This window comes from Gorilla gorilla, chromosome 13 (assembly GCF_029281585.2).
Source record: "Gorilla gorilla gorilla isolate KB3781 chromosome 13, NHGRI_mGorGor1-v2.1_pri, whole genome shotgun sequence".
NCBI lineage: Eukaryota > Metazoa > Chordata > Mammalia > Primates > Hominidae > Gorilla > Gorilla gorilla.
In genome coordinates this window covers 105,850,863-105,876,383 of record NC_073237.2, presented here as the reverse complement: position 1 = coordinate 105,876,383, position 25,521 = coordinate 105,850,863, and the positions used below count along the sequence as shown (strand labels likewise).

Sequence of the window (25,521 nt, the reverse complement as noted above, 5' to 3'; positions counted from 1 at the left end):
TGAGAACGTTTTCCAGGTAGAGAGACCAGCAAAATCAAAGACCAAGGAACAAGAATCAGTAGGATGAAGTCTACATATTTCTGGCAATTGCTTGAATGTGAGGCACAGAAAAGGACCACAATATTGCTCAATTCCAGTGGTACCATTAACTTAAAATACAGGGTGATGGTGCCCCCTGGGGTTGTGCAATGCAGTGGTCCTGAAGGAAGTGGTTAAAGATGAGGCTGAAGCTAAGGCTGGAAATGAGACTAAGTGGATTTGAATGCAGAAGCTTAACTGAGCTCACCTCCAAATGACAAGCAGACCATCATAACTGGAGACAGTCATAGTCTTCCCTAGTTTATAATTTTTATTTCCTTGAAATTTTTGAGACACATTCAGAACAAATAGAACCATGTTTCATGATTGACATAGCTGGTTTTATCTATAACCATAATTTATATTCTATCTCATTTCAAGTAGTTTAGATTTTCTCCCCACTGGGAAACTGGGACAGTATATTGTGACGTGGAGGAAAGTATCATGTGGAGGTTGGACCTCCTATCTCCCACTCAGTCTTATGCTATGGCTTCTGTGTCATGTCCACAAGGTACTGGCATGCAGTGTAGATGGTGGATTTTAGTGTACACAAGACTGGAGGCAGGAAAGCTAGTGATAAGGCTGCTGCAATAGTTTAGACAAGCAACGATGAGATCCTAAATTAGGGCAGTGAAAGTTGGCATGGAAAGGAAAGAGAATCAAGAAATATGCCAGGACTCAGAATGTGTGGGTAAGAGAAAGGCATTGAGCCTGATTCTCACGGCTCGAATGACTCAGTTTGAAAGGCGATAGCACCAACTGAGCTCCGCAGAGCATCAAGAGAGGCCCACAGGTGCCATTAGAGGATCCTGACCTCAGCAAATGAACAGCAGCTTATCATCACTTTCCTCTGGACTAGGACCACCTTGTATTCTGTGTGTGACCTATGACATATCTCAAGCTTTTTGCATTAGAGCTGTGCAAAGAAGTCTGGAATGTTTGAGGTATTGATTGAACTTGATTTTCTGCAATACACTCCCCTAGAGAGCTGTCAAATTATAGTATCAGAGGGCTTGGGGGAAAATAAGTAATGCAACTGGTTATTCACAAGTAGCATTTTCTGTTATATGTTAATCTAGAGAACTAAGTAAGTCACTCCCAATAAGAAATAACTTGGCTTTCAGGTAGTAAACTTTCTATCATTAGAAAGATCAGCAAATTGGGCTAGGCATTTTTTTAGCTACTGGTTGCCACTTCTTCCCGTTATACCTCCATTCTCAGATAAAACTTTTAAATGTCTTCCTTTTAACCAAGTGAATTATACCAACTTTTCCCTCCCACTTCCTTTTCCAGTTGCCCACCTTCATCAACACTCCAAGAACTCTTCTTTCTGCCTATATCATCCTCATATCACTGACTTAAATGGCGGTGTGAATGCCTTATGCAAACCTTCCTTCAAAGTTCCTTGACCTCTTCAACGTCAAAAACTTTACCTCCATTTTACTCCAGCCAACTACTCCCAACAGGTTTCATGTTCGCATGCCAAATGCGAACATGACCTACAAACTTACTGCAACATGAAAATAGCAGGGGTACTCCTGGGTTGAGGATCAAATCCTGGGAAAGGGACAGTGCAGTACCACTCCTACACTCTACTTGCTGTCTCCCTCACAGCCACCCCTGACGTGTCAGCTATCCCTGGGGACACAGGTTTGTGGAGCAGAAGTGGATGGGAGGTATGGAACAAGGGCAGCTTCTCTCCTTGCTTCCCTGACCCCATATTGTTGGTCCCTGAACTGTAAGACTGTTTTGTGAAAATGGAACTACACCCTGGCCTCTTTCCAGCGAGTGAGAGAGGATGCTGACACCCCCCACCTCCAATATTTGCCCAGTGACACTGACACAGATCTGGGCAGTGAACCTGAGTCAGTGAGAAGGTCCAAGTCAGGATCAGGCTAAGGTTCTGTGGCCTGCAGGCAGGGGAATGTCCTGCTTAAACATTTTGAAATAGGGTAATTTTGTTCTGGAGTCTTCCCCACCCCTTTGTCATCCTCTGAGTTATTTTCTCTTACCTTACCCCAACCCGGCCAGGATAATTTGGGGTGAGTTTTGAGAGTTCAGCAAACAGAAGTCAGGCATTTTAAAAGAGTAAAGTGGGCCAGGTAGAGGGACCATAGGAAATGATGGGGGTGGTGACAAGGAGACTATACACCATATACAGGGTTAACCTCTACTCAGGCCAGTCAACCATCACCATGCAAGAGTATAGTCAGATCTGGTGTGTCCAGATCTCCTGAATTTTCTCTAGGAAAACAAGAAAAATCTTTATCTTTGTACAAAATCTCCCCCTAGAAAATGACAAGTAAAAGTTTTAAAGTAATCTGGTGGATCCTGTGGCCATTTTGGTTTAAGGGGTCAGCTCTGGTTTAAGGGATCAGCTGCGATGGGTTTGAATTTCACAGACCACATCAATTTTCATAGCTTTCCTGCAGAATCACACAGTTTACATACACTCCATGGCTACTTAGTGATGGATTAGAAGAGGTAGGTGCTGGGCTTCTTTAAAAGGTGTCAGTTATTAGGAAGTAAAAGCATTCAGGGCACACACAAGGTTGCTTGTCGGAGTCAAGGGTTTCAGGACATGCCACTTTCTGGGCTCTGAGCCGATCAGTGGAGAGGAGGGGAATGAGGTGCCTCTCACAGACTCAGGGTGGCAGCAGTCCTTGGCCGTGAGATGACTGCCCTGAAGGCTGCTCTGTCGATTGTAGGCGTGATGTGTGAGATGGTGCTCAGAAGCCCCTTTGTCCCAATGGTTAGACCCTCTGCCCAGTGTGGCAATTCTGCTTCCTGAGCCATCCTTGAGGCCTCTCCAAACTATTCCCCTATTCTCTGGGCCCCCTGCCTTGACATGTGGTTCTATTTAACATTACAGATTTTTTTCCCTAGGCATTCCTTAACTTAAGATAAAACCCTTCTCTGCCAACAACTTAAAAAGATGAACTTGAACTAAATGTGTTTGTCCTGCTTCCCTTTTAATTTTTCATATTCATAAGCATCATTTCCACTGCACTCCTAAACCAAAACATTAAAAAGTATTTGAGAAGTTAAAACAAAAATAGTGGGCAGGAGACAGTCTGGCTCTGAAACGTGAAATTTATCTCAAGAACTCCAGAACCTTTCTCAGCCTCACAGTACTTCCTTGGAAATTAATATTTCCATGGAGGGCAATTAAGGACCAAGAATATTTTAAAGCTCTCCTTTTTCATCAGATGAATCTCTGATGTTCTGATGTCAAACACTGTGACTGGTCTCAAGAAAAATAATTTGGTCCAGGAAAGGCTCTCAAATAATACCACTTTTTAAAATGAATATTAAATTACAGTATAAAGGAGCAAGGTTGACCAGATCAAATTTAACACTGTACAAATCACAGGACTCTCCCATCTAAATTAAATGCTAGCTAGCCTTTTTAGAATAGTTCTGGGCTTTGACTCTCTGTGCTACAAGGCAAAAACATTCTAGAATATGTTCTGCTCTGTGCCTTTCATTCCCTTGTGAAAAAGAGAGTGGTCCCTGCCCCAGTCAGCACTTCCAGAGCCAAGTCAGGGACTGAAACAAAAGCAATCTGCCACGTCTAAGCAGAGGTGAGGGAGGACACAAGAATTAGCAAGAGCCTGAGGTCACAGCCAGCAAACTTGAGGCGGTACAAGGTGAGAATCCCAAGAAACCCAAGAAATATGATGAATCTCACTAGTTGCATAATTGAAGTCCAATGAGGTAGAGTTTGTGAAGGGAAGAGTCAAGGAAGTCCAATAGGTCCTCCTGTAAGCATTTATGGGGTGAGAACACAGGAGTTTTCATGGATCAGTTGTATGGTTATAATTACAGCTAAATGTAATGAATAAGCTTTTCTAGAAATCCAGATAGTTTTGATTTTAACATACCTGTAGCTCATTCTGCCTTGACAGAATCCTGGAGTCCATATGAACCATGGTTAGATGTTCATATATCAGTCATTTGGAGCATTTTCTTTCATTGAAGCTTTTATCTTAATAACTGAAATTTTCTTTAGATGTTGAAGTATCTTTAATAGGTTATTACCCTTTTTAAAAAAAAATTTACACCATGTCAAAGTCACAACCAATCCTGAAGACATATTCACTATTGGTATAAACGTTAACTCTTGAACCTCTAGTAATGTGGCTATCTGAATGGAATAAGCTGTAAGTAAAATATGTTTATGTATATATGTATGTATAATAAAGTATTTTAAATTTATAGTATATCAGAACAAAGTATACCTTATTTTTCATATGTGAAGCATTATCCAACAATATCATATTAGGATTATCATCAAGGTTGAACATCAGTCTAGTCAAAATGAAGATGGTGGCACAGATGGGAGATTTGTTACTGGCAGGAAGATTGAGCAAATAAGTGAATACATTATGGATAAGGGAGCTGGGTTTCTCAGTGTCAGAGAAGGGAGTTATATAGACAGAAAGGGAAAAACTAGAATGAAAGCTGTGGGGTTGGATTGGAATTACTGGTATTGGTGTTAATACATGGTGATAGATAGATGACAGATAGATAGATAGACAGATAGATAGATAGAAACAAATGTATGCATATCTGTATGTACATGTAATATGTACATACAAACATATATTCCCTAGTTCTGTCCACTAAGAGAGGGTCTGGGAGCAGTAATATCCCAATAAAAATGAGGATACTTGGCCCACAAATCTGGGTTTCCAGATATGATTCTCCACAAAAAGGAACCAAAGCTCCTTGGAGAAATGACTCATTCCAGAGCTAGGACTGGAAAAGTGCAAGATGAGCCTAAAACAGCTTGTGCCAGAAAGCAAAGAAGTACTCAAAGGATGATGGAACATTTCAAAAGAACATAGGGACCCACTTGAATTGATCTTCTCTCAAGGGCCAAATTAGGGGCAACAGAAAAAAAATGACAGAAGCAGCTTATGAACCATTGAATAAAATACAAATCCATGAGTCAATAGAATGGAAGGAGGGAGGGAGGGAAGGAAGGGAAGGGAAGGGAAGGGAAGGGAAGGGAAGGGAAGGGAAGGGAAGTGAAGGGAAGGGAAGGGAAGGGAAGGGAAGAGAAGGAGGGAGGGAAAAAGGCTTAGTTGTATGACAAATGGGTTATGGAGAAGGGTACTGATATGATTTGGCTCTGTGTCCCCACCCAAATCTCACCTTGAATTGTAATAATCCTCTCATGTCATGGGAGGGACCCAGTGGGAGGTAATTGAATCATGGGGGCAGGTTTTTCCCCATACTGTTCTCTTGATAGTGAATAAGTCTCATGAGATCTGATGGTTTTATAAAGGGAAGTTCCCCTGCACATGCCCTCTTGCATGTCACCATGTAAGATGTGCCTTTGCTCCTCCTTTGCTTTCCACCATGACTGGTGAGGCCTCCCTTGCCATGTGGAACTGTGAGTCCATTAACCTCTTTTTCTTTATAAATTACCCAGTCTCAGGTATGTCTTTATTAGCAGCCTAAGAACAGACTAATACAGGTACCTTTCCAGTGGAGAAGGCAGACAGATGCCACCTTAACCTCGTGACCAAAGTGAACATCACCAGTGATAAGACAAATTGACATTATGTACCATCCGAGGGAGTGCAGTGAGAAGAACACATCATCACTTCTATGATATTCCTGCCAAAGGCTCAGAACCTGTGTTAGTCACTAGGGAACACTGGACAAAGTCAAACTGAAGGACATTCTATAAAATAACTGACCTATAATTGTCAAGGTCATGAAAATCAAGCAAAGAGTGAAGAACTGTTCCAGACTGAAGGAGATAAGAGAGAAATGACAACTAAATGTGACTTGTAATTCTGAACTGGATCCTTTTGCTATCAAGGATATTATTAGGAAATTTGAATGCCATTCAATGATTGTATGGTAATGGTTTTATGGTAATAATATATCAAGTTTAATTTCCCAATTTTAACAGTTGTATTGTGGTTTTATGCAAGAATAGCTTTGTTTGTAGAAAATAGTGTACATAGTAATCAGAGTGATAGGGTATTGGGTAATGGGATAGCCATTATTCTCAAATGGCTCAGAAAATAAAAGGTAAAGGTCTTTGTAGTATTTCCAACTTTTCTATAAGTTTGTAATTGTCTAATCTGTACAATATATCAAACCGTGTATATTTGCCATATTAATAAACTGTAACAATTTCCTTGATAAAGACAAAACATATTATCTTTGTATACATATATTTATTTTTTAAATTGTTACACTGTATAATCTCAGCATTTTTATTAATTGCTATTTTTAACCAAAGAAACCAACATTTTCTCCACAGAAAGCCTGAAAGCAGAAAACCAAGGACTATATAGCTATTTTTGTTCACAGTAACATTATTTCTTTTTATAAAGCAATTACCTTTTATAATTGAATTTAATTGAACACATAATTTTGTAATTTTATGATTTTAAACAAAGTGATGTTAGTTTACCTGGCATCTAACAGAGTGATGCTAGTTTATCTATGAATAGAAAGAACTTAGGAAAATAAAATTTATTAGGCTTTTCATGAAAAAATATATTCAAGGCTGTCATGGAGGGAAGAGGTAAAGTTGTCCTTAAACAAATTAATTAAATCAGTCTAATTATCACAGTCATCTTGATTATGAATATTTTAAAAGCTCTTTTCTATACCTTTAAATTGTCATATATTAAATCACCTGACATGTTTAAAAAGAAATATTTGTATTTTATATTCTAACTTAGTAACCAGGTCATTAATGAAACTTACGGTGTAACTTTTTCCCCCCAGAGTTACAGTTTTAGCAAGAAAAAGTTTTTATAGTCAACATACGTAAATCTATTTAGAATTTTAAATTTATCTTACCTTACATTTTTATAACCACTTAATATTTTGATATTTTTAATAAAAACTAACTGGAAAAGGTACTTGCTCCATTAGATATTAGAAGCTCTTACAATCTGTTGCTAATAACTCTCTCTAGAGGCAGAAAGTATATCTGTTTATTTGCTCAAAAACTATTTTATATTTATAAACAGGGAATTTTTATCAACTCTTATACGAGTCAGAGAAGCTAATTATGAGAAGCAGCAGAATTTTTTTAAATGTTTATATTAAGTTTAGGGGTACATGTGCAGGTTTGTTATATAAACTCATGTCACAGGGGTTTGTTGTATGGATTATTTCATCACTCAGGTATTAAGCCCAACACCCATTAGTTATTTTTCCTGATCATCTTTCTCCTCCCATCCTCCACCTTCTGATAGGCCCCACTGTGTGTTGTTCCCCTCTATGTGTCCATGTGTTCTCATTGTTTAGCTCCCACTCGTAAGTGAGAACATGTGGTATTTGGTTTTCTGTTCCTGCTTTAGTTTACTGAGGATAATGGCCTCCAGCTCCATCCATGTTCCTGCTAAGGACATGATCTCATTCTTTTTTATGGCTGCATAGTATTCCATGGTGTATATGTACCACATTTTCTTTACCCAGTCTATCATTGACGGGCATATAGGTTGATTCTATGCCTTTGCTATTGTGAATAGTGCTGCAATAAACACATGTGTGCATGTATCTTTAGAAAAATTTACATTCCTCTGGGTATATACCCAGTAATGGGATTGCTGGGTCTAGTGGTATTTCTGTTTTTAGGTCTTTGAGGAATCGCTACACTGTCTTCCACAATGGTTGAACTAATTTACACTCCCACCAACAGTGTATAAGCATTCTTTTTTCTCCACAACATTGCCAGCATCTGTTGTTTTTTGACTTTTTAATAATAGCCATTCTAACTGATGTGAGATGGTACCTTATTGTGGTTTTGATTTGCATTTCTTGAATAATTGGTGATGTTGAGCTTTTTTTTTTATGATTGTTGGCTGCATGTATGTCTTCTTTTGAAAAGTATCTGTTCATGTCCTTTGCCCACTTCTTAATGGGGTTGTTTGTTTTTTACTGGCATATTTGTTTAAGTTCCTTATAGATGCTGCATATTAGATCTTTGTTGGATGCATAGTTTGCAAAAATTTTCTCCCGTTTTGTAGGTTGTCTGCTTATTCTGTTGATAGTTTCCTTTGCCATGCAGAAGTTCTTTAGGTTTAATCAGATCTCATTTGTCAATTTTTGCTTTTGTTGCAATTGCTTTTGACATCTTCATCATGAAATCTTTGCCTGTTCCTATGTCCAGAATGGTATTGCCTGGATTGTCTTCCACGGTTTTTATAGTTTTGGGTTTTACATTTAAGTCTTTAATCCATCTTGAGTTGATTTTTATATATGGCATAAGGGGTCGAGTTTCTATCTTGTTTTTTTTATCTAGGACTGCCTTGGCTATTCAAGCTCTTTTTTGGTTCCATGTGAATTTTAAGATGGTTTTTTCTAGTTCTCTGAAGTATCCCAATGGTAGTTTAATTTAATTTGGAAATAGCATTGAATCTATACATTAGAAGCAGCAGAATTTAAGGCAGAAATATAGAGACCAGTATTAAGGATATTGGTCAAGTAAACAATATTCTCAACTTCAAATACTATAAGATATGCAATTAATCAACACTATTTCCTTTGGGGAAGCATCATTGCTGATAAATCTATACGCTTTTGCAATTTCCCTCTAAATTTACCAAAATAGTATTTTTTTCTGTTTTTCCAGTGTCTATATTTTTGCAATAGTGATAATATCCTTTCATTCGCCTTATTTTATAAGTCCTGAAGAGAGGAATTTTGGAATTATTCAGTTGTGTAGAGAAATAAAAGTAAATCATTGAATACTAGGGGTTCTACTTCCTTTCAATTTTGGTGCAAGAATTTTAGCTTTACAGATATTGGCACTATTGGGTTTAGAATAAATGTACATGAAAACTTAATTTTGGAATAAGGAAAAAGTCTCTGAGCTTTAGAATCAGATAGAGGACATCAAATTCATACAAACCAAAACATGTAAACACAGAGAATTCTATCAATAGTAAGAAAAACTCCAAAAATTTTATGACTCTATATTATCAAGGACCAAGAACCATCAGAATTCTCAGCCAAATAACAAAAAGTTAACAGACACTAGATTTCATATTTCCTGTCAGCTGCCAATTAACAGAAGTCATTCAGTGGTCTGGCCATAAGATGAAAACCCAGGTTCCACCATAGTTCCCACCATGATGGATTAAATCAGCTCTGTTCAAGCAGACCAAGAATCAGAAACAGAAACAGATGTAACCAAGAATCAGATTTAGCGTGTGAGAGCCAGAGAGCTCAGTTGCCACCCAAGACTTATCACAGGAGCCAAGAGATGAGCCAAGGATCCAAGAGGACCAGGTACAGACCAGATTCAGACCAGGTGCCCTTGAATCTGCACATTTTTCTGAAGGGCTATATCACAGCAGAATCTCCAGGATAACAAAAAATAACTCAAGAACATACAGTAAAATTATTAGCATACTGTTTATTTGTATACAGTGAAAAATAATAATAGGTTGATTTCCTCTAATCAAGGCAAAAAAAAAAAAAAAACCTCACAGGATTTACATATAAGAAAAGGAAGAAGGAAAACAGAAAAACTAAGTCACTTTGGAACACAAACTTAGATTTTCATGCTCTGGGTAAAACATTGCTTAGCTGGAAGCTAGCAAAAAGGCCAGTCTGGGGCCTCTACCCTAGGGCAGCCAAATGGGTTGTCAAAGGAAGCAATTTCAGTTGTCTATGTATTCTCCAGAAGACTTCAGGGGTTAGCTCTGACACATTCAAAACAGTCAGCCTCTGCATTATGTCCTTAAGCCTGGTCTGCACCATCTCCTTATTCGAATTATTCATTCATAGTAAAATCTTTTTTTAAATAAAATCCAGGTCCTACACAATCATTGGTAATAAAATCTTAAAGGAAGCCAAGGCAACCCAGATTTCAAGTGAAATTGCAAACAAAACAAAACAAAAACACATCTTCTCTAGGAAGTGTATCTACTTTGAACTTGGGCTCTTCCTTTAACTTTGACATGCCTGAGACCTATTCCTTGTAATTATTATATAATATTCTATTGTTAAAAATTTTAATACAAAAATATGAATTCTACCTTAGGAAAAATGTTACAAAGATAGGAAAAGCAGTAATAATTTCCTACATCCCCAATCCCCCAATTAGGTTAAAAAAAAAACAATATTAATAGCATGGAGTTTTTCTTCCACCTGTTTCTCTCATAAAAATATTATACCATAATATTTCTTAAAAGTCACAAGTTTACATCATGAAATATTAAAACATGTATACACATATATGGATGGATATTTTATTATATTGTGTTGTATTACATTGTATTATATTCATCATCTTAAACTTGTTCTTTTTCTCTTTAGTAGCCCATAGAATTCCCACTCTCAGTCTTTGCAATTCCAAAACTTTGGTTTGGTTTCTTTCAGAGAGAATAACAGCAGTGGGTACTCAGGGCGTGATTCAGAGACATCAATACAGAGGAGACATTGTCTGGTTGTCCAAAGCTGGCATTATTTGTCTAGCTGTGAAAGGCTGCTGGCTTTCATTCATAAAGTATAGGTGACTACGTTCTTGAATGAAAGAAAAGAAAGGAAGTGAATGAATGCTCCTTGCCTGGAGTAGATGAATAACTGAATTAAGTAGCCAGTTGGTTTCATTTCAGCTTTCAGATCTCACTCATCTAATAAGCACTGCAGTCACTCTACCTCTGGTCAAAAACAAGTAGACTGTATTGAGTTCGGGATTATATATCTGAAATCAATGAAGGGAAAAACAAGCAGTAAATGTATTCCTTGGATTCTTTCTTCTTATGGTTTACATGTAATCTATCTATTTTGCTAAAGTCCCACTGTTTCTAAACGTGGACCTCCAGCATCTGAATTATGAGAAATGCAAAATGCAAATGCAGACTCCTAGGCCATATTTGGGCCCCTGAGTCAAAATATCTGTGAATGGAGACAGACAATTTTCATTTCAAAAAACCTTCCCCCAAAGGATTCTAATGTGCACTAATGTGTTTGAGAACTACCTCTAGACCCCTACAGGCTCAGGGATCCACCATCTTGTCTTGTCTTTTAAAGGCTCTAATACCCTCTCTAGCCTGCAAGATCCTAACATCCCTCCCATTTCCCTCTCTTCTCCATCCTCTACCCCCAACCAGGTTATGAAAGGAAGAACCTTGCAAACTCTTGGGTCAGACCCAAACCCAGTGCAGGCGGGCTCCTGATAGCACCTGGGTCCCCAGAAGAACCTGCAGAAGGGGCTGCTGATTTGATTGGGCCTAAGAATTGCCCTTGACTCCCTCTGTTCAGACAAAGGAAATGTTAATTCCATACCAGGCACTAGAGATAAAATTCTATTTCTAGGAAAGGGCAGAGCAATGTGCAGGCACCTTTGTTCGCACTAAGAAGAAATACCATGAGGATGGGGAGAGCAAGGACCAGTAAGAGCAGTAACTTTGCCTTTGACATCTTGTCACTCTCAGCAGCTGCAGTGGGCAGCCAATGACTATTCTTGAATGAGTAGAAGGTGACTGTGTGAATGAGAGATTGAATGAATTAGTCTAGTGCTTGATTGTTATGGCAAACAAAACAATAACAACAATTTTCTAATCCCTGATATAACTGACCATTTGAAAAAGACGTGTAGGTTTTTCTATTTGAATGCCATCTGTAACTTTAACTCACATCTACCAGGAAAACTGGCAGGAACAGATTCAATGTGTTTTAAAACTACAGAAGATAGAGCATGGAATTCCCTGGAAATCCTTTGTCATGAAGACAGCTCTGGGAAACAGCTCTGGAACTGTGTGGGTGTCTGATTCAGAGCCTCATAAGCATAAAAGAGAAATGGTGAAACTGTGAAATCCAAGGTCAGGAAGCTTCCCTAAGCAGACACAATACCACCCACCAGCTAAGTTCTAGTCTACCCTGTCCAACCTCTAGGAATCAGAGCTCTTCCCAGATTATAATTTGACCAGCTATTTCCCCAACTAGGTTAGTGATAAGGGGAGGAATAAAAGGAAATAGATTCTGGAGAGAATAGAAAATAGCATTTCATGAGAAAGATGAGAAGATAAATGAAAATATAGAGACATAAGTTTGCCACCAGGACATCACAGTTTCTTCAAAGATATAATTTGCCTGCTGCATGAATATTTTTGAAACTCAGGATTATGCAGCATATTTTTTATAAGAGGATACTGCTGTGACTTCTCCAATCAGGGACAGCCTCCTCATGGCAGTCTGATGCTAAAATAGTCCCCAGTGATCTCCATGTCCTGGTATCACTCCCTTGTGCAATCCTCTCCCCTTGAGTATGAGTTGGCCAATAGGATACAGCAGAGGTGATGGGATGTGATGAGGTTATAATCTCCATATTGGCTAGCAAACTTTCTTTCTTGCTTCCTCACTTGCGTATTTTGATAAAGGAGATGGCCATGTTGGAGAGGCCCACATGGAAAAGATCTGAAGGTGGCTTATAGCAAATAGCCAGCAATGATCTAAGGCTCTCAATCAAACAGTCCTCCAGGAACTGAATTCTGCCAACCTGAATGGGCTGAGAAGCAGATCATGGATTCTTCTGCAGTTGAACTTTCAGATGAGACCACAGCCCTGGCTGACAACTTGATTGCAGCCTTGTGAGAAACCCTAAAGCAGAGGACTCAGCTCACCGAGCCCAGACTCCTGACCCAGAGAAGCTTTAAGCCACTAATTTTGTGGTGATTTACTATGGAGCAGTAGAAAACTAATACAATCCTGATCCAAGCTGAGGTATCCAGGAGGGAATATCTGGTTTTTGAAGTTCTGAACAATTGTTACGGCTGCCCTTGTCCATGGTAGAGCCTGTGAAACAAGACACACTTTCCCAAGCAGCCTCTATCCAACACATCTATGGCAACATCTACAGCCAAGTTTGTGGGGATGCTGAGAGATGCCAAATGGGGAAGCCCTCATTAAGCCCATGAAATGATACTTACAGCTTTATTAAAATAGCAACTGGTCTGGCATATGTTCTGAAGAACCCTTTAAACCTCAGAGAAGAGGATGATATATTGAGTGTCATGTCCTCATTTTCAAAGGCTTCAATTTTAAATAATTCCACATGCTTCAAACATCAGCTGTATGCGAGGAGGCTGCCATGTGAAATGAGTCTTCATTTGATTGAAGCCAAGATTTATTTTTTCTTTAGGATGAGATCCACGTCAGCACACACACACACACACACACACACACACACACACACAACTGTCTCTGTGGCAAGATAGATTTATTGAACTCATTCTTCAACTGTGTCAGCTTCTTTTTTAATGTAGCAGTGAATGAATTCAATTAGATGAAGACCATGTTGGTGACTGGCTTATCAAAAATGCTATTTCTGCCCACAGATATCCACACATGCAATGACTAAAGACATTATCCTTCATTGCTGTCTCTCCAGGTTACACTATAGACAGCTCTCTGGCCAGAAGAGTTTAGATTATTCTCAATGTAACATGGGTGTAGAGGAGAAAAAAATTCCCTGAGACAACTGCCAAGGGACAGCAGGGTTCCTTACTCTATTTTCACTCCTCAATCCTCCTAAGACTCAGCTGACCAATGGCATATAAGCTGATGTTGGTCACTCAGGGCTTCCCTTTGTCAGGTTTTTTTTACCCCCATCGCAAAGTTTGGGGATCCCCATGACCACCCTCACTTATGATACCAACTGCAAGTTCAGGGGGCTCCAAGACCATCCTCAGATTTGATAATTTGCTAGAAAGATGCACAAAACTCACTGAAAGCCATTACACTCAAGATTACAGTTAATCACAGCAGAGGGCTACAGATTAAAAGCAGCCATGAGGAGAGGAACATAGGGCAGGGTTCAGGAGAGTTCCAAGCATGGAGCTTCCAGTTGTCCTCTCCCAGGGGAGTTGTGCAGCTAGTGCTTACTTTCACAGCTGTGATGTATAACAATGCACACAGAGTACTGCCAATCAGGCAATCTCATCTGAATCTTGGTGTCCAAAAGTTTCTACTGGGACTCAGTAACATGGACATGTTTGGCTGTCCCCTTAACTGACCTTAGTCTCCAGCCCTTCCAGAGGATGAGCTGATACTTCATGGCCCAAGGCCCCCCATTATAAATCATATGGTTAGCATGGACTATCTAGCATGGCCCAAGGCTCCCAGGTAAACAAATCAGGCGGGACATTCCAAGGCATTAGAGGTTACCTCCCAGTGGCCAAGGACACATGCCAGACCTGCTTTGGGGCAAGGTTAATCCTTTATTGCATGCCACACCCATCCAGACTTTCCTTATCTGCTTGGTGGAACTTCTCTATAGTATCCCTCCTAATCTCCTCTATCTCCCAGAACAGCACAAACACCTGGATAATTAAGTCGCTACTACCCTAGTCCAAGCCACTAGTGATTTTCACCTGGACTATTTCAGCCTAAACTCTCCTTGTTTCCATTCTTGCCACGTCACAAGCCACAGTATGGAATTCAAATCATTCTTCCTGTGCTTAAGCCCAACCTTCTCAATCCACAAAGGCATTCCTTCACACTTAGAATAAAAATCAAAACTGTTTTTCCGGCTTATAGAGTCCTAAGTGCCCACTCTGCCTCTCAGCTCATCTCAGTTCTCTCGCTATGTCCAATTTGCTCTGGCCACTCTGACCTTTCTCTTCCTTGATACCCTAAGCTAATCTTCACCTTGAGGACTTTTCACTGCCCAGATTCTCTGCATTAAACCCTCTGCTCTTTACTTTCCCAAAGCTTCTCCTTCTTGACACTCAGAGCTCAGCTTAAATGTCACCTGGTGGTATCAACCTCCCTGATAATTCAATCCAAAAGAATCTCTCAGACACCCTTAAACACACCATCCATTCATAATGACATCCAACACACTTAGGAGCAGTTATTATTTTTCTGGTTTGTTTCTTTGATTGTTTGTCTGTTTATTCTATGCCTCCCCCATAAAAACTGTAAGCTTCATGCAAACAGGGACCAATCTGCCTTTTGCATTTCTATATTCCCAACACTTAGAGTCTAACACATAGTAGATGCTCAAAAAATATTTACTTAACAAATGAATGTATGCCCTTTTCTTTTTAAATTTATTTTTATTGTATAAATTTAAGATGTACAATATGATGTCTTGATATGTGTCCATACTTAAATGACTACTACAACTAAGCAATTTAACATATCCATCATCTTCCATAATTAACTGTGTGTGTGTATGTGTGTGTATGGTTGTGTGTGTGTTTGTGTGGCAAAAGCACATAAAATCTCTCTTAGCAAGCTTTCAATATCTAATACAATATTATTAACTGTAGTCCTCGTGTTGTACATTAGATCTCTAGACTTACCCTACATAACTGGAAGTTTGTACCCTTTGACCTATAGCTTCCCATTTCCTTCCCCTCCCCATCCTTGGAAAGCACCGTTCTACTCTGTTTCTATGTGTCCTTCTTTTTAAGATTCCACATATAAGTGAGGTCATGCAGTATTTGTCTTTCTATGTCTGGCTTATTTCACTTAGCACAGTGTTCTTCAGGTTCACACACGTTGTCACAAATTGCAGCATTTTCCTTTTTTAAGGCTGAACAGTATTCCACTGTATATGTACTGTGATATATATATGTATCACATTTTCTTCTCTTATTATCCATCAATGAATGTTTTGGTTGTTTCTATATCTTAATTACTGTGAATAATGCTGCAATGTTCATGAGGGTGCAGATATCTCTTTGAGATACTGATATCATTTCTTTTAGGTATATACTCAGTGAAGGGATTGCTGGTTCATGTGGTAGTTCTATTTTCAATTGTTTGAGGAACCTCCATACTCTTTTCCATAATGGCTGTACTAATTTACATTCCCACCAACAGTGTACTAGGGCTCCCTTTTTTCAACACCCTCATCAATACTTGTTATCTCTTGACTTTTTGATAATAGCCATTCTAACAGGTGTGAGGTGACATCTCACTGTAGGTTTGATTTGGTATGCCCCTTTCTTGAAAGTCGTCTGGCAGCCATTGATTTATTCATTCTTTTATTGAATTGACAAATATTTAGTGAGTACGTACCCACTGACTGGAAGGCCAGACATAGGCGAATCTAGGCAAAACCTGCCCTTGGGAGCTTAAAGGAGTCTAGCAGCAAAGTCACAGAACGGAATATACAGCACTCCTTTCAGTATCTCCCACAGTGTCTAGCACAATCTTGAGAGCTCACTATGGAATGAATGAACACAAAAAGAACTCTGTTAAAATTCTATTCGAAATTCAAATGGGTAAAAGATTTCTGAAAAATGAAAGGATCAGGGAAGACTTCGTAAAGGATTTGTGTTGATGGGAAGTGGGAGGTTCCACATTCTAAGTAATGGAATAGTACAAATAAAGGCACAGATACAGGAAAGGATACCTCTGGAGAAGGTTGAGTAGTTCTGTTTGGAAGGCACCTAAGGCATATAAAGGGACTTCTAGGAGAGGAAGCAGGGAAGGTTGACTGGGATCAGAATTCACAGGACCCTAAAATTAGAACCCTAGACAATGTAGAGCTATTCAAAGTTTTTGAGCAAGGGCTTACCGTGACCAAAACTGTGCTTTAAAAGAATTGAACTCTGAAAGGACTGGCTTCATGGATATACAACCAGTGCAGTCACATAGACACAAAGAGCCCCATGCACAGAAGGGCCTTGCACTTGGTTAATGCACTGCTATTGTGTTGAAAGTTTCAGTACTTTTGAATAAGGGGCCCTTCATTTTGCACTGGGCCCTGAAAATTATGTGACTGCTCCTTAACTCAGGAGATGGAGGCTGAGTGAGTAAAATGAGGGAGATTCAGGAGGCAAGAAGGCTTAATAATAATTCAGGTGAGAATTAGAGAGGATCTGAGGTGGAGTAGCCTTCCTAGTTTTATTAGATTCTGTAAGTATTTAGGAGTAATAAAAGAAGCCTTGGGTCATAGACCCAAGGAAATCCTTTGAATCCCTCTGCCCCACCCTACACAACATGATTCTTAATTATGCCTAAGTCAGCAGGAAGTCTACGGGAAGCCATTGAAAATTTGTAAGCAGAGAAGTTATAAAATTTATTCAACAAATGTTTATTGAGCACCTACTATGTACCAGGCATGGTGGTGGAATTAGAAACCTACTGGTAAGCAAAGGAGTCATAGTTGCTGCTCTAAATGCTGGCACTGAGGGGAGAAATTTGAAAACAGATATTACTGAGTTATAATCACTGCATAATTTGATCACAGTGCAAAGTGGCAAGCTGAAAGACAATGTAATGGTATGTGGGGGTATTAGCCCATCCTTACACTGCTATGAAGAAATACCCAAGACTGGGTAATTTATAAAGGAAAGAGGTTTAATTGGCTCACAGTTCCACATGGCTTGGAAGGCCTCAGGAAACTTACAATCATGGCAGAAGGTACCTCTTCACAGGGCAGCAGAAGAGAATCAGTGAATGCCAAGCGAAGGGGGAAGCTCCCTTATAAAACCATCAGATCTCATGAGAATTCACTCACTATCACAAGAGCAGCATGAGGGGAAACTGCCTTCATAATTCAATTACCTCTCACTAGGTCCCTCCCACAACATGTGGGGATTATGGGATTACAATTTTCAAGATGAGATTTGGGTGGGGACACAAAGCCAAACCATATCATGGGGGAAAGAGGTGAGCAGCACTCGCTCTGATAGCTGCTTCAAGGACATGTTGGTAAGAACCTGGGCAGGAGGTGAAGAGTTCACTCCAAAATGAATTTAAATCTCATGTCAAGCAATGTGCCATTTCAAAATGCAGTGCTAGCTTCCGGGACTTTAAAATCAGATCAACAAATCTCTAAGAATACAGCAGCCTTTGTAATATGGGTCAGCTGCACTATTTTTTTTTTTTTTTTTTTTCATTTTCAGCAGGCACAACTGACAGAAAATGACCAGCTGGGACCTGGCTGAAAATATAGAGAATCATTTAGGATCATTTCAGCCTTTAACACTTGTTAGTTAGGACAGGAGCTAAGCAAAAAAACAGAACACTTGCCCAGGGGATAACTAGACCTGCAGCCTTTCTCAACATTCCAAAGAACAACTGCCAATGGTCTAAGGCCAAATGCCTTGCCAAGACATTATAACTAACTAACTTTTTCTTTCATTTATTCTGCCTACCCTAAGTCAGAGTTCCACACCATTGGCTTATACAACATGGAAGAGTCTAACAGAAATCTTGTCCTTGGGAATGAGCTGGCTAAGTAAGCTCTTGAACTTGTATCATCCCTGTCCCAAGAGGAGGGCTCATCTGTCTTACCATGATAAGATGAAGTTGGCAGAGATGGCTGTGAGCAGAGCAAATGCAAAGATGTAGCTGCAAAGATGTCTGAGATTGTCATCTCCTCCTCAGAAAGTAAACAGATGTGCTTCTCTGTATTGTTCGCGTGCTTTGTCTCTTCCTGTCTTCTTCCCTTATGGGAAGAAATTCCTTTAGCATAATAATGAATCAAAATTAAGTTTTCAAGGTAATGAGCATTAGCAAGAGAGAGATGAATTTTTCTGGTTGGTGCCCTGTTCTGAAGGATGCAAGGAGCCACTGTTAATCTTCCCAAGATTCTGCAACCTCAGACCAAAGGAATGGAGAGGTCCTGAGCTTCGCTGTAAGGAGTAGCAGCTCAATGGAACCAGAGCCCAGGGAGTGGAATTAGAGGCTGGGCAGGAGGCAGAGGAGCAGAAGAGAAAAAAGGGAGGGAAACTTTGGAAGCGTTCTCTGTGCCGCAACGCAAGCTGTCATGCATATATACTACACTTTTGTTTAACCTTCCCCGCCAGGATTGTGGTAATTGGTTCTGAGTGAGACTCGGGCCTCCCTGGCACACAGCTAATCCTGCCTGCCCTTCTAGCTCTGCAGGGCATCATGACCCCAGTTATACAAATTCCATAACATAAAGTCTTCCCAGGCTCTAGGTCTTTATATGTTCTACTTCTTTGCCCCTAATTCTCTTTCTCTGTATTTACAGCCATTTGGTCATTCTCAAGATTCAACGTGCATTTTATTTCACACTAGAAGCTCTTCCTGACCTCCAAAGACTGGTAGGCTCCCCTTGTCTACAGTGCCAGGACACTCAGACACACTTCTCAGACATCTCTAACATGTGCATGGAATCTTTACTTGCATCACGGTCTCCTCCATTTGATGTTAACTGCTCAGGGGCAAGCTGGTCTTATTAATCTTGCGTCCATACTAGCTTGGTCACTAGCACAGTGCTTGATGCTTTTAATCAGTGTTTAGTGAATGAAAGATGATAATAACAAAGGGCTAGCTTTTGAGAGGCAAATATGCTACCCACTTGGAGATATTGACCCAAGTGATCTTCCCACCTCAGTCTCCCAAGTAGCTGAGACCACAGGTGCATGCCACCATGACTGGCTAATTTTTTTTATTTTTGTAGAGATGGGGTCTCCCTGTGTTGTAAGTCTCCAGATTACAAAATCCTAGTATAACTTTCCATGATTTTTGCCAAAATTACATATGCTGAAATTTCCAGATAAGATTCGAGTGTAGCACAGATATCTAATTCACTTCAGCAGAGAGCACAAGTTTTCCACATGGGCATACAGTGGACTTAAACTTTCCTGCTCTCTGAAGTTAGATGTGGTAATGTGATTTGCTTCAGTGAATTTAAGTTTTAAGAGTCAATGCATGGGTTGTGACACTCCTTTTCACTCTGCCACAGCAACCTGCACCTATTAGATGGTTACTCTATCCATTTGGGTTCCATGGCAAAGACAATGAGGACCAAATCCCCCAGTTGACCCACAGTGGACACAGGCAAGAAGTAAACTTTTGTTTATTGAGGTAGATTATTACAAGTATAACCTAATTTTCCATGACTGATACACCACATGCAGGGTCTTACATTTTGTAATGACAAAAGGACCATTAAAATAGAGGGAAATTGCATCTCTCTGAAAGCTAAGGAAGAATGTCATCCACAAGTCACAGTTTTGAGGAATTTCAGTAAGATAAGATGAGATTAAGGAAAGGAAAAAAGGGATGATTTAAGTTACCTTCAAATAAATAATGCCTAGACATTTTTATTTCTCCATGCCAAATATGAACATAGTGAGGAAGCTCCCCAACCCCACTATCAAAAAATAATAATGGCCGGGCGCGGTGGCTCACACCTGTAATCTCAGCACTTTGGGAGGCTGAGGCGGGTGGATCACCTGAGGTCGGGAGTTTGAGACCAGCCTGACCAACATGGAGAAACCCCGTCTCTACTAAAAATACAAAATTAGCCAGGCATGGTGGTGCCTGCCTGTAATCCCAGCTACTCGGGAGGCTGAGGCAGGAGAATCACTTGAACCCAGGAAGTGGAGGTTGCAGTGAGCTGAGATCGCACCATTGCACTCCAGCCTGGGCAACAAGAGTGGAACTTTGTATCAAAAAATAAATAAATAAATAAATAATAATGCTCTCCCGGTTTATATTGGCTTTGGAGAAAGAAGTGCCTTAATAGTTGCTACTTGGGCACACTGTAACAAGCACTAGCTTTGTTCCAGAACACGGGGCTTTACCTTCCCTAAGACAACACACAATATGCTCATACATGAAAAGCAAACTAGACCTCACCTCCCAGGTAGAGGTGGTGGTGTGTGGTGACTGAAAAACTTTGTGTTGCAGCTAATGCAGTGTTGAGGGACCGCCATACTGAGCCACCTGTTTTCCAACCAGTATTCATATGGTCCCTGTGTGGAAGATGCTGTCTCCTGAAACAAACCTTTGAAGCATGAAAGCAGGAATATATTTGGCATATTGCTGTTGGCTTTTAAGTCACAGAGAATAAAAATAGAAATGACACTATGTGAAATGTTATTCACATTCTGAATAAAAAGTTTGTGTGAGTGAAATGGAAACACACACACAGATTGATAGGGTATGCCCATCACACAGGGAGCAGGGAAGGGATAGGTGATGTGGCATATTAGGTAATGGAAAGGTCATACAAAACGTTTAAAACCAGAAAAACATGAGACAACACCTATCTTCATTTAGCAACTGAATTATTGCTATGATTTAAATATGTCCCCAAAAATTTATGTGTTGAAAACTTAATCCCCAGAACAACAGTATTGGGAGGCATGGCCTAATGGGCAGCGTTTAGGCAGAGCTCTCATTAATGGTTTAATGCTGCTATAAAAACAGCTCATGGGAGTAGACATCCTCTCTTTCTCTTTGCTTTTCTGCCATTTAAGGCCATGGCATTTCTCCCCTCTGGAGGACACAGCATTCAAGTTACCATCTTGGAAACAGAGAAACCAGGCTCTAACTTTCTGGTGCCTTAATCTTGGATTTCTTAGCCTCTAGAATTATGAGACAATAAATTTCTGTTGTTTATAAATTACCCAGTCTCAGGTATTCTGTTACAGCAGCACAAAATTGACTAAGTTACCCTGGCTAAAATTCTTGTTAAAGCTCAGGTTCTTGATTGATGAAGATAATAATAGTGCCTACCATTGCGCATTGCTGTGAAGGGAAAATAAGGTCATATGTGCACACAGGCAATTTGTAAATTGCAAAGTTTTGGTACAAATGGTAATTGTTGTCTCTGGGAAGGTCTGAGCATTATAAAGTCCTTTCTTAATCAGCTAAAAGCTGCCTCCTATATCTCCCTAATTCTCCGAATTCAGTCTCTGCCACATAGTTGGCATATGACAAATATTTGTTGAATAATAGGAAAAAAGGGAGGAGGGAAGGAAGGAAAGAAGGAAGGAAGGAAGGGAGGGAGGAAGGAAGGAAGGAAGGGAGGGAGGGAGGGAGGGAGGGAGGAAGGAAGGAAGGAAGGAAGGAAGGAAGGAAGGAAGGAAGGAAGGGAGGGAGGGAGGAAGGGAGGGAGGGAGGGAGGGAGGAAGGAAGGAAGGAAGGAAGGAAGGAAGGAAGGAAGGAAGGAAGGAAGGGAGCATGGCCCTGCTGACATCTTGATTTCAGACTTCTAATCTCTAGATTCATAAGAGAATTCATCTGTGTTGCTTTAAGTCATGAAGTTTGTGGTACAGGCACACCTTGCAGATATTGTGGGTTCAGTTCTAGACCACCACAATAAAATGATTATCATAATAAGCAAGTCACACTAATTTTTTGGTTTTCCAGTGTATATAAAAGTTATGTTTATACTATATTGTAGTCTATTAAGTTTGCGATATAATTGTCTTTGCTAAAAGTACAGAGTTTAATTTTAAAATGCCTTATTGCTAAAAAAAAAAAGAAGAAAAAAGCTAGTCATCATGTGAGGCTTCAACAAGTCATACAATATCTTCACAGTATCTTCGCTGGTGGAGGGTCTTGTTAATGGCTTCTGACTGATCAGGTTGTGGCTGCTGAAGGTTAAAGTGATTGTGGCAATTTCTTAAAATGAGACAACAATAAAGTTTGCCACACTGATTGATTCTTCCTTCATGAAATATTTCTCTGTAGCATGCAATGCTCCTTGATAGCATTTTACCCACAGTAGAAATTTTTTTCAAAATTGGAGTCAATCCGCTCAAATCCGGGTGCTGCTTTATCAACTAAGTTTATGTAATATTCTAAATCCTTTGTTGTCATTGCAACAATGTTCACAGCATCTTCATCAGGAGTATATTTTATCTCAAGAAACCACTTTCTTTGCTCAGCCATAAGAAGCAACTTCTTGTCCATTCAGGTTTTAATCATGAGATTGCAGCAATTCAGTCACACCTTTAGGCTCCACTCCTAATTCTTAGTTCTCATCATTTCCACCACATCTACAGTGACTTCCTCCACTGAAGTCTTGAACTGCTCAAAGTCATCCATGAGAGTTGAATAATCAACTTCTTCCAAACTCCTGTTGATGTTGATATTTTGACCCCCCATGGATTACAAATGTTCTTTTTTTGTTGTTTTTTTTTTTGTTTTTTTTGTTTTTTTGTTTTTTGTTTTTAGACGGAGCCTCGCTCTGTGGCCAGGCTGGAATGCAGTGGTGCGATCTCAGCTCACTGCAACCTCCACCTCCCAGGTTCAAGCGATTCTCCTGCCTCAGCCCCCCAAGTAGCTGGGATTACAGGCACATGCCACCATGCCCAGCTAATTTTTGTATTTTTAGTAGAGACGGGGTTTCACCATGTTGGCCAGGATGGTCTCTATCTCTTGACCTTGTGATCTGCCCACCTTGGCCTCCCAAAGTGCTGGGATTACAGGCATGAGCCACCACGCCTGGCTGGATTACGAATGCTCTTAATGGCATCTAGGATGGTGAGTTCTTTCCAGAAGGTTCTCAATTTACTTTGCCCAGATCCATCAGAGGAATCACTGTCTGTGGGAGCTCTAGCCTTATAAAGTGTATTTCTTAAATAAGAAGACTTGAAAGTAAAACTTACTCTTGGATCTATGGGCTGCAGAATGTATGTTGTGTTATCAGGCATGAAAACAACATCAATCTCATACATCTCCATCAGAGCTCTTAGGTGACTAAGTACATTGTCAGTGGGCAGTAATATTTTGAAATGAATCTTTTTTTGAACAGTAAGTTTCAACGGTGGGCTTAAAATATTCAGTAAACCATGATGTAAACAGATGTGCTATAATCATGTTTTATTGTTCCATTTATAGAGAGCCCAGGCAGAGCAGATTTAGCATAATTCTTAAGGGCCCTGAGATTTTCAGAATGGTAAATGATCATTGGCTTCTACTTAAAGACGCCAGTTGCATTAGCCCCTAACAAGAGTCAGCATGTCCTTTGAAGATTTGAAGCCAGACATTGACTTCTCTTCTCTAGCTATGAAAGTCTTACATGGCATCTTCTTCCAATAGAAGGCTGTTTTTTCTCCACTGCAAATCTGTAGTTTAGTGTAGCCAGTTCCATCAGTGATCTTAGATAGATCTTCTGGACAATGTTGCAGTTTCTACATCAGCACTTGCTGCTTCCCCTTATACTTTTCTGTTATAGAGACAGCTGCTTTCCTTAAACCTCATTAATCAACCTCTGTTAGCTTCAAACTTTTCTTCCGCAGCTTCTTCACCTCTCTCAGCCTTCATAGAATTGAGGAGAGTTAATGCCTTGCTAAGGATTAGGCTTTGGCTTAAGGGAATGTTGTGGCTGCTTTGACCTTCTGTCCAGTCCACTAAAGCTTTCTCCATATCTGCAATAAGGCTGTTTCGCCTTCTTATCATTTGTGTGTTCAATGGAGTAGCACTTTTAATTTCCTTTGAGAACTTTTCTTTGCACTCAGAACTTGGCTAACTTTTTGGTGCAAGAGGCCTAGCTCTTGGCCTATCTCAGCTTTTGACATGTCTTGCTTACTAAGCTTAATCATTTCTAGCTTTTGATTGAAAGTGAGAGATGTGAAACACTTTTTTACACTTGAACATTGCAGTGTTATTAATTGGCTTGATTTCAATATTGTGTCTCAGAGAATAGGGAGGACTAACAAAAGGAAGAAAGACAGAAGAATGACCAATTGGTGGAGCAGTCAGAACACACCAACATTTGTTTATTAAGTTCATTGTCTTATATGCATGTGGCTTGTGGCACCCCAAAACAATTATAATAGTAACATCAAAGATCATTGATCACAGATTACTATACCAGATATAATAATAATAAAGTTTGAAATATTGCAAGAACTACCAAAATGTGAGACAGAGACACAAAGTATGCACACACTGTTGGGAAAATGGCACTGATCGTCTTGCTCAATGGAGGGTTGACAGAAACCTTTAATTTGTAAAAAACACACTATATACAAAGTGTAATAAACTGCAATAAAATAAGGTGTGCCTGTACATTCTTATGACAGCCCTAGGAAATTTTACTAGGGGGTGAAAAAAATCTTACTCTTTTTATGTCTAAAGAACAAATATACCTACAGTACGTAAACATCAATCTCATACATCTATATATAGCTATATCCATGTTACTAAGATTTCATAGGCAGGAAGAGATTAAAAAAATGTCTAAACAAGCTCTTTATTCAGCTATAATAGATAAAAGGTTGAGAAATACTGCTCTAGGCTGTGAAGAATTTGAGGAAGCCTGGGGGACCGGAAGACTAATTTAGTCAAAGGCTACTTTCTACTGCTGTTAAATTGCTGTTCTTGTTCTTGGCATTTAAAATAAAGATTTCTGATTGTTTCTTCTTCCATTCTGGCTCAGATACAATTATCACAAATTCCAGAAAAAAAAATCTGGCTATCTACTTGTAATAGGATTTGTCTTAAAATGAGGCAGAACAATCACTGGCAATGTGCCAATTTTCAGTTTCGGGTCTTTTTGTTACCTGTTCTCTTCTTGCCACAGTTATTGTTGTAAGGCAATGGATTTTACTTTTGGTCTCTGGAATTGCCAGTTTTGTCTCACAACTTTGATGTCTATAGGAAGACTAAAGGTAGCTGGCTATTTCTCCATTAGCCCTGCTTTTTACTTCTGACATTTTACATATAGCTATAAGGAAATTGTTTATGGTTGTTCATCATACTGGCCCTCCAGGAAAGCCA

General features: G+C 39.7%; 1 long non-coding RNA gene across 1 annotated transcript in view; it reads left to right on the top strand.

Moving 5' to 3' along the window:
* LOC129524777 (uncharacterized) overlaps positions 1-25,521 on the top strand; it is a 169,026-nt gene that overhangs the window by 142,153 nt on the left and 1,352 nt on the right. The window lies entirely within an intron of this gene.